This window comes from Rousettus aegyptiacus, unplaced genomic scaffold, assembly GCF_014176215.1.
Source record: "Rousettus aegyptiacus isolate mRouAeg1 unplaced genomic scaffold, mRouAeg1.p scaffold_m13_p_1, whole genome shotgun sequence".
Lineage (NCBI taxonomy): Eukaryota > Metazoa > Chordata > Mammalia > Chiroptera > Pteropodidae > Rousettus > Rousettus aegyptiacus.
Genome location: NW_023416284.1, coordinates 27,293,316 through 27,302,029, shown reverse-complemented (window position 1 = coordinate 27,302,029; position 8,714 = coordinate 27,293,316). Strand labels below are relative to the sequence as shown.

The 8,714-nt window shown below is 43.1% G+C and overlaps 1 protein-coding gene across 2 annotated transcripts in view; it reads left to right on the top strand.

The window, feature by feature from the left end:
• The first annotated feature begins 3,996 nt into the window (after positions 1–3,996).
• FOXJ3 (forkhead box J3) overlaps positions 3,997–8,714 on the top strand; it is a 109,021-nt gene continuing 104,303 nt past the window's right edge. Inside the window, exon 1 of one of the 2 annotated variants that reach the window (XM_016139996.2) lies at positions 3,997–4,178. The gene's annotated coding sequence lies outside the window, so the exon portion shown is untranslated. The remainder of the gene's footprint in view (positions 4,179–8,714) is intronic. The other variant, XM_016139997.2, reaches the window with a different exon arrangement.

Below are 8,714 nucleotides of genomic sequence, written 5' to 3'. Positions count from 1 at the left end.
GTAGAGAACTTATTTATTCCCTTTTAACTCCCTAGTATTTAGCCCAATGCTTAGATGATTATTGAATGCTATTTAAGCATGTATAGTGACCAACGCCCCATGGTTAAAAGTTTTTATTAAATAGCTGTGGTACTGAGAGTTTCCCAGTGGCCTCTGTATAGCTTTTAAAAAACTTGACACATGAAATACAAAATATTATATAAAGATACCCAGGGAATCTGGAAGGCTCTTCCAGGACTAGGTGGTGTTCTCTCATGTTTTTCTTTCTCCCTCTTGCAGATCTGGGCTCATTTAAAATTCATTTCTTATTTTCTGCTTTCCTCTTACAATAAATAAAGGATCAGGTAAAGCCTCATTTGTCTAAGTGGCTGTGGGTCATGTGAAGTGTTGAACACCCTGCTGCTGAGGCTCTGCCAGTGCTGAATCAAGGATTTTGTAGGGCTGTTGCAGTCTGGCTCGGGAGACTGTTTCTTTCAGGGAATTTATAATCCAGATGAGGCTGGTAAAAGATTGCAAACAACATAATACAACAAAACCTCTATTTTATTGCTTTGAACAATCTACATTTTTTAAGGATCTGTCCCCTGAGTTAGATACCATCTCCTCTTTGAGGGTGCCCCACACCCTTCCTCCCAGCCCACTCTCAACACCTAAGATTGTGAATTACTCTTTTCTGTGCTGACATTTGTACAAAATAACTGTTTTGGGGGCCTTTGTTTTATGGTAGCCTGTGTATGATCTCTTGCCAGGTAGCTATGATTATTGTTCTCATTTAACAGGCAAGGAAACAGGCTAAAAGAAGTTATATGACTTGATGTAGGCACATGGGAAGTATGCTATGGAAGATCAGATTGAAACCAGGTTGGCCTTCCTAATCTGGGCTTTAAGCTCCTTCTCTCACCCTGTCCCAGAATCCTCTTCTGCTGCTTTGTTCATTACAACTTTTTTTCAGGAGTGGTGAGAGGGGTGCTCCTCTGTTCTATACTCTGGAGCTCATGCTTCTTTCCTTCCCAAAGGCTTCTGATCCCCAAGCCCCCACTCCATTCTGGCAGCTATCCAACCCTGTTCTTTCCTCAGTCCTATCCCCCAAATAGAACAAGCACTCTAGATAAACACCTTAGAATCCCGAACAGATGGGAGGTGAGGAGCTGCCCAAGATTTGTAAGAGGTGGTGATGAATGGGAGCCCAAAATCTCCAGACTTGGAGCTAAGTCCGAACACAAGTCTTTCTACATTTTTACTCTTATCATCTGGCTGACTCTACTCAAGTGACTCAGAGAGATTCCTGGTTTGGGACTTTGATGATTCTGATCTCAGTCTCAGGTTAAAGCTTGGTGACTATTAGCCTCAGTTCCTTCCTCTGACAAATAGGGATAATCGATAACCTCAGCTTTGCCCATCTACTTAGATACATGATGCAGACTGGTTTTAGTACTCTTCTGCCTAGAGCTCCACTCGGATGTTGGTGCAGTTTGAGACCTGAAGGACTGGGAAGTTGACTGATAACTGTGTTATCAAGAATTTACCCAAGATCTCAACAAAGAACCAGTAACTTCCAATTACCTTGGCAACTTGGTAGAAGAGGGACCTTCTACTCTGTCTCAGAAAACTGGCAAGAGTGGCCTCTTCTTTTATTTCCCTTATCACAGTGTATTGTAATTATTTAATCTGTTTACTTCCTAATATACTGTGAGTTCTTAAAGTATAGAGACTGTATCTTATTTATTCAACTCACTGCTACCAGCCTGGTCCAAGCCACCATCCTGCACCTGGATACTGGAGGCCCTGGCTTCCACCATTGTCTGGTGTCTACTCTGGCATAGTAGCCAGAGTCAATTTTTTGAAAGTACAAATTAGATCATATCACTCCTCTGTTAAAAGCCTTGTAGTGTCTCCATTTTAGCCAGTATCTTTACAATGGCCCCACTCCCCAGTCCTCTCTCATTTATTCATCCTGCTCTGGTTGTCCTGGCCTCCTCGCTATTCCTAATACTTCCAGGAATGTGTTTGCCTCAGGGCTTTTCCACTAACTGTTCCTTCTGTCTGGGACACTGTTTCTAGAAAATAGCATATCTTACTCCCTTAACTCTTTCATTAAAGTCACCTTATGAACTGGGCTCTCCCCGATGGCTTTATTTAAAATCCCATTCCGTAAACTAGAATTGAATTAAGATGTTATATATAAATCTACTTTCATTTCTCTTCCACTAAATTGTCTTTGCCAGCCCTATTACTTTGCTCCACATGCTCCCTTTTCCTCTAAGTATTTTCCTTTCTCTCTCCCTTTTGCCCCAGTACAGGCCTAAGGCCATTCACCTAGATTAATGCATGAGTTTACTTGATGGAAGAGGTGAGGCATAATAATAATAAAAAAAGAGATCTCAACTGAGGTGAAGTTAGAAAGGGAGTTGGACTTGGAAGTCCTTGGGTTTGAATCGTGGCTCAAATTTTAAATTCTTCTGAGCCTCAACTTCATCAACCGTAAAGATGAACATAGTCCTATGTCAGGGACTTGGTGAAGGCATTGAATGAGAAGACATGTGAAAGCACCTGGCATGTGGTCTCCACTAGCTGGGTTAATTCTCTGCTGAAGCCCCAGTACCTAACACATGGTTGGTTGACTGAAGTATTTGTTGAACAAATAAGCTTATTATTGATGAATAAATGGCAGATGTTAAAAAAAAAAAAACAAAAAAAAAAACCTCATGCTCCCCTTCCTCGAGTTTCCTTCATACCACCAACCCTGGCCTATTTTTTCTCATAGCACTAAACACTTTCTATCCTACCAAATAACCTTTTTTTTACGTTTATCATCTTTCTCCCCATACCAGATGACAGCTTCAAGAGGAGAAGGTATTCCCCCTACTCTTCTGTTCACTGACACACCCCAAGCACTAAAGCGCCTGACAACCTTCATGATTAGCAAATATCTGTTATGGATGAGTCAACAGATCTTTTTATCTTTAGAATCTTGCTAGAGTCTTATATCAAAAAAGGAATATAGGAATACTTTGAATCCCCAGGGCCTAGAAATGCTTGGTGACTGGCAGGTGTTAAATATTCGCTCAGCTCTTTGAGTACAGGAAGTCGTTATATGATCCCTATGAGACTTTGTCAGAAAAGGTTCCCAGGGTTAATTCACTCATGTTTCTCCTTTTTCTACCATTGAATCGACCTAGTTAGTATTTATCTAACAAATATCTGAGTATCCAAATATTGAGCACCTACTCTGAGTTCAAAAGTATGCCTGGTGCTACACAGGCGACCTAATGCAAGTGAACCAACACCAAATGCGTCTGAACGTAATTAAGTGTGAAATTACAGGACGGATTAGCAGTGCTAATAGTTTGGAGAAAGAGCCAGTAAAAATTCCAAAGTTCACAAGTCGCCCGAATTATCCTTCTAAACGCTCCACCTGTTGATAGTAAAGACCATAACCTGGGCAGCTACTTTAGAATCAGAAGAGCTTTCAGAGTTTACTTCTGTTTTAACGAGAAAAAAACTAAGGCTAGGCACGAGGAAGGCCTCGGCACAGATGGGTCTAGAACTTGGGGCTTTTAAAGTTCTTTGGAATCCGCAGTATGCGAAGTAGGAAAAAGGGTCCGGTTTCCGAGAGGCTAAGGTGCCTGTCGTTACGGTGAGGTGGTGAAGTTGGCGGGGCGGGGGTACATGAGACGCAGTTCCTCAGAGCATGGGGCCCTTGGTAATCCGTAGACAAGGCACAACGCCACAGGTCCTTGCTGTCCTCAACTACAGACCCGCTACTCTGAGGCGCAAGGTTCCGAGCTGCTCCGAGACGGCGGCCGCTCGATCACACCAACTCTGAGGAGGCAGCGTTCCCAGCGTCCCAGGGCACTACTTGTCCCAGCGGAGGGATCCTGCACGCGTCTCTTCCGTCATTACCGCGGAGGGGCCGTCATGCAGCCGACGCCGTGCCGGTGGCGCAGCGACGTCGCGGGAGGCGGGGGTGGCGGCGGAGACAGGAGGGAGAGCGGGTCGGGAAGTAGTTCCGGGTGCGCGGCCCCGGATGTTGGCTGCTCCCGCTGTCGCCGCCGCTCTGGGCGCTGCTCGGGGCCTCGGCCGCTCGCACCAGGCGCCGTTGAGACCTTTCCTGGGGGGCGGAGACGTACGCAGCGGCCGGGGGCTCGGCCGGGCCCTCCCGGCCTGCGCAGCCTGAGGTGAGCGCCCGCCGCTGGGGCGGCCGGGCCGGGGCGGCAGGCGAGGAGGCGGGGCTGGGGCATCTCCCGGGACGGTGGCTGGGGCTGCCCTCCTCGATACGTCCTCTCCCTGTTCTCAGCCACGGCCGCGCTGCGGGGTGGGCGGCTGCGGGGTGGGGGCCAGGGCCGGAGCTGGGGCCTGGAGGGAGGTGAGGGCTGGGTCCCTCCCTCCCCCGCGGCGCCTCTCAGCTGCTGCTGCCCCTCAGACGGGAAGCGGCGGCTCTGCGCCGCCGCGCCTCCCACCCCTCCCCCAGGCGGGGCCCGGGGGAGCCGGACGGGATTCCTCGGGGGCCGAGTCCGAAGACAGCGGTCGTCTCCGTCTCTCTATGACATGCCGCCTTGCCTGGGCTAGCCCCCTACCCCAGCTCGATGCAGCTTCTTCCCGTCTAGCGTGAGGGTGCTTTTCGGCGGGCGAAGCGGGCATTACCTCGTACCTCGGGGGTGCCCTTTGGGGTGAGGAGGCCTGTGCAAGGGGCCTGAGTTCCCACCCATCCTGTCGCCGTGTCCTTTACCAGCATTGGGGCAGAGGCACCCATTCCATGCGACGTGTTGCTGTCCTGTATGTGTTGCATCCTGCCCACGTGGTAGGGTGTTCCCTCCCCTCCGCTCCATTTTTGCAGCTGGTGAGGAGGGAGGTTAACGGGGTGGTTTTTCCACTGTGATTTCCTTCTTGTGGTGTGAAAGGTGTTAGGGTCAGTTTTCTTTGCTAGGGCCGACTGTTGGTTAGCTGGAAGCAAGAGTTGCACCCTCTGAAATTGACACCAGTAGGGGACATAACAGGGCTTAGTTTAATTGACATCTTTCTTCCTCTCCCTTTAGCTGCTCTCATTCTTTTCTCTTTTTTAATCCTAAAGAGAAAATAAACTCCAGCTACTGTCGTATTGAGGTGTATAGTTTTCACTTCTCCGTTCTACTTTTTGTGGGTATGATTGGCGAAGGATTTTCTGTGTTGTGCAATCTACGTCTCTGTTGCTCCTGGTTGGATTCCTGAATGAGCTAAATTGGGTTGGCCAGGGAGTTAGAGATTGATGGGCATCTTTTTTTTTTTTCCCCCCCCTGACCTTTACTTAGTTTTTCCCTTCTACTTTGTTTCCTAGTATAACAAGCGTGCGTGTCAGTCATGGGAGTGTTAAATGCATAGCTCTTTACTTGCAAGGCAGCACTAAATAGTTTCACTGAGTCACTTCGTGGGAGCTCTTTTATTTCACTTTTCCTCTCTGTCTCTTGAGTATCATTGCGTTGTTTTTTTGAAACGTGTTTTGAATAGTTTCTTTCCTTAATCTCTCTTCCAGGTTAAGGTTTCCATCTTCCTGTGTCTTGCTTTTGTGACCGCAGATTGCTCCCTTAACAGGGAACAGGCCATACAGTAGCAGTGAGAGAAGCTTTTTATTCCTCTTAGGCCTTAGCAAATATTTATAGAGAAGTAGTAACTCCTCTCCATTTTTCTGTTTTGGTGGCATATTTTAGATGTGATTGATTTTTTTGTTATTTAAGATAAACCTGAGGATTTCTATTTTCTTTTTGTGTCTCTGGGAGTTGAGGTGACTCTTGTTCTTGGTTTTGTGCTGAAGATACTGGAGACTCTCATGCCTTTATTAGGCATTTTTTGGTTAGGGTGAGGACGTTTATTTTCGCTTTTTTTTTTTATTCATTAATTTGGGTGAAATAAAAAGTCAATATTTTGAAGTCCCATTTTAGATTCCAAAATGGCCCACATTCTCACTTTTTCAGGTCCCCGGCCCACATGTGTATTCTCTAGATATACTTTTCTTTTTTATCTGGTACAATTGTTAATATAGTCTATGTAAAATAAAAATGTGTAAATACAGATTCTATCTCCTTTCATCATGCTTAGTATGGGTGGGGCAGTGGAAAATAGAGAATGTTGTTCTGATGCATTCTGAGGCATTTTTTTTAGTAAGTCAAGTCAGCATTTGTGTACTTTAAAATACTGTGCTATGTGTGAAGTAGTCAGTATGAAGAGACATAAGGAATAAAATATGTGGTTTCTTCAAATGCTTAAACTTATGTTGAGAAAATAATATGTAATGTCCATCATTCATACTTACCAAGCAACATCAAACTTCTGGGATAAAAATGCAACCAAAGTCAGTGGTATAAGTGAGACCTGAAAAAGACATTTTTTAAGGGGAAGAGCTGTGTTCCAGGAGAGTGAAGGGGTGCTTGCAAAGACAAATGGCAATGTACAGCAGATCCCAAGCAGCTTTCCTGGCAAGGAGAATCTATATTGGTGAATAATAATAAATGAATTTAAGATTGCTGCGCTGGTATTGGTGGAGGATCTAGCAAGGATATCAGGTTTAGTTTGATGGGATACCACAGTGGGTTCTAAAGAATGGGAGTAAGATGTTGCATATCGTTTCTGAGGAAGATTTTTGTATTAGCCGAGTGTCCTGGAGTAGGGAGACTGACTAGAATGCTCTTGGAGCATATTAGGAATAAGATGATGAGTGTCTGACATAAGATGGTGATTATGGGAATAAAATTATAGCTAACATTGATCGAGTACTTATTGTATACTAGGTATTTGTTGTAAGTTCTTTACATGTACTTAACTTATTAAGTCTCCATAATAAGGTCTTAATTCTATGAAGAAACTTAGTTACATAGAAGGTAAATAACTTGCCTAAACTCCAATGGAGTAAGAGTTGGCAGCAGAGCCAGCCAGAATTTGAACCCAGGCAATCTGGCCTTTGAGTTTATGCGTTTAATTATTTAATTATACTGCCCTTAAAAAGAGTGTATAAAGTATATAGGAAGATAAAATGTGTGAGTAAAAATTAATTTGGACTCAGTGATGATTGAATGTGGGCAAAGAGAAGAGAGCAAATAAAACATGAAAAGATTAAAGTCTAGAATCCTGGGAGGATGGCTGATAATAGTGAGGGAATTAGGAAAGTATCACTGTGAAGGGAAATGAGCTAAAGTTGGTTATGGGCAACACTAGATTGTGTTCAATCAATTTTTCAAGAGCAGGCTAGTCTCCTGCCACTCTTGATAGCCTTCTTTCCTAGCTGGTTTGGCTCTGGAAATGCAGACTTAGTTTAGTATTAATCTAAGGAAAACAATTAGAAACATATCTATTCAGAAGAAAAAAAATGTATACCACATTGCAAAGACACATGGAAATAGCATAAGAATTACTTATTTTGGTCGAGCCACACCACTGGTTCCCAGCCTTAGTGAAAATAATCAAGAACTGACTGGAGTTGAAGTATCTACTACATTCCTATGGGATGAATAGAGATGAAATACAAATTTGCATTGGCCAGGACTATAGATGGTAGTAAAAAACATGTGAATAGGAGAGTGTTGGGAGGTTAGTAGCATCATGGTGAAAGAGCTTTGAGGTTTGGGACTTTGAGCGACATTATAGCCTAATAGGTAAAGCATTCTGAGAAAAACCAGGAAGTACATCTGCCCTACAGAAGCCAAGGATAGGAAAGGTAGCGTGGTTGACATTATCAGATGTTGTCTTGAAGTTCAGAAACAATGATAATGATGAAAAGACTATTGAACTAGGACTAGAAGTAATTTGTAAACTTAGAATTTTTGAAAGGAGGGATAAGAATAGATAGATGCCAGATTTATTTTTCACAGATAAATTTGTAGAGACAGTATGGTCTGGTGTGGTAATTTATAGTATTTTCTCCTATTGCTTCCTCTAGTCTCATTTTTGTTCACATGTCACAGTTACTTAGATATCTGAAAACTCACTTTTTTTCTTTAAAAAAGAAAACTTGTGTTCTAAAGCCAAAGATTTTTATACTTTAATGGTTCTCTCAAATTTATTTTTAAAGTTTTATTAAGATCATTCACATACTGTACAATTTATCCATTTAAAGTATACAGTTCAATGGTTTTTAGTATATTTACCAGGTTGTGCAGCCAGTACCACAGTCATTTTTAGATATTTCATCATCTCTAAAAAAGAATGTTTGTACCCATTAGCAGTCACTCCTTGTTTCCCCATCCTGTCTTAGACCACCACTAATGTGCTTAATATTTCTATAGATTTGCCTATTCTGGACATTTCATATAACTAGGATTAAACAATAAATGGTCTTTTGTGTCTGGCTTCTTTCACTTAACATAATTTTTCAAGGGTTATCCTTCACATAGTACATATCAATGTCTCATTTTTCTGTTGAATAATATTCCAGTGTATGATTGTATCACCTTTTATTCATCCATTCATTTGTCGATGGGCAATTGGATTTCTTAGTCTTTTAAAAACCCTCCCCTATCTTCATCTTAATCCTCACCTTGCCAACTCCACCCTTTCCATGGCTTTTCTTTTAGATTATAACCTCTGCAATGCAGTCTGCTCGGTATTGGGTGTATAACAATGAGTAAGAGATGGCCCTTGAACATTTGTATAGTGTGCTTATGGTTTACATGTTTTTCAGATGTTTCATACACAACAAGTGAGATAATATATGAAAAATGTAATGTAGGTAAAGCATTTTTTAAGAT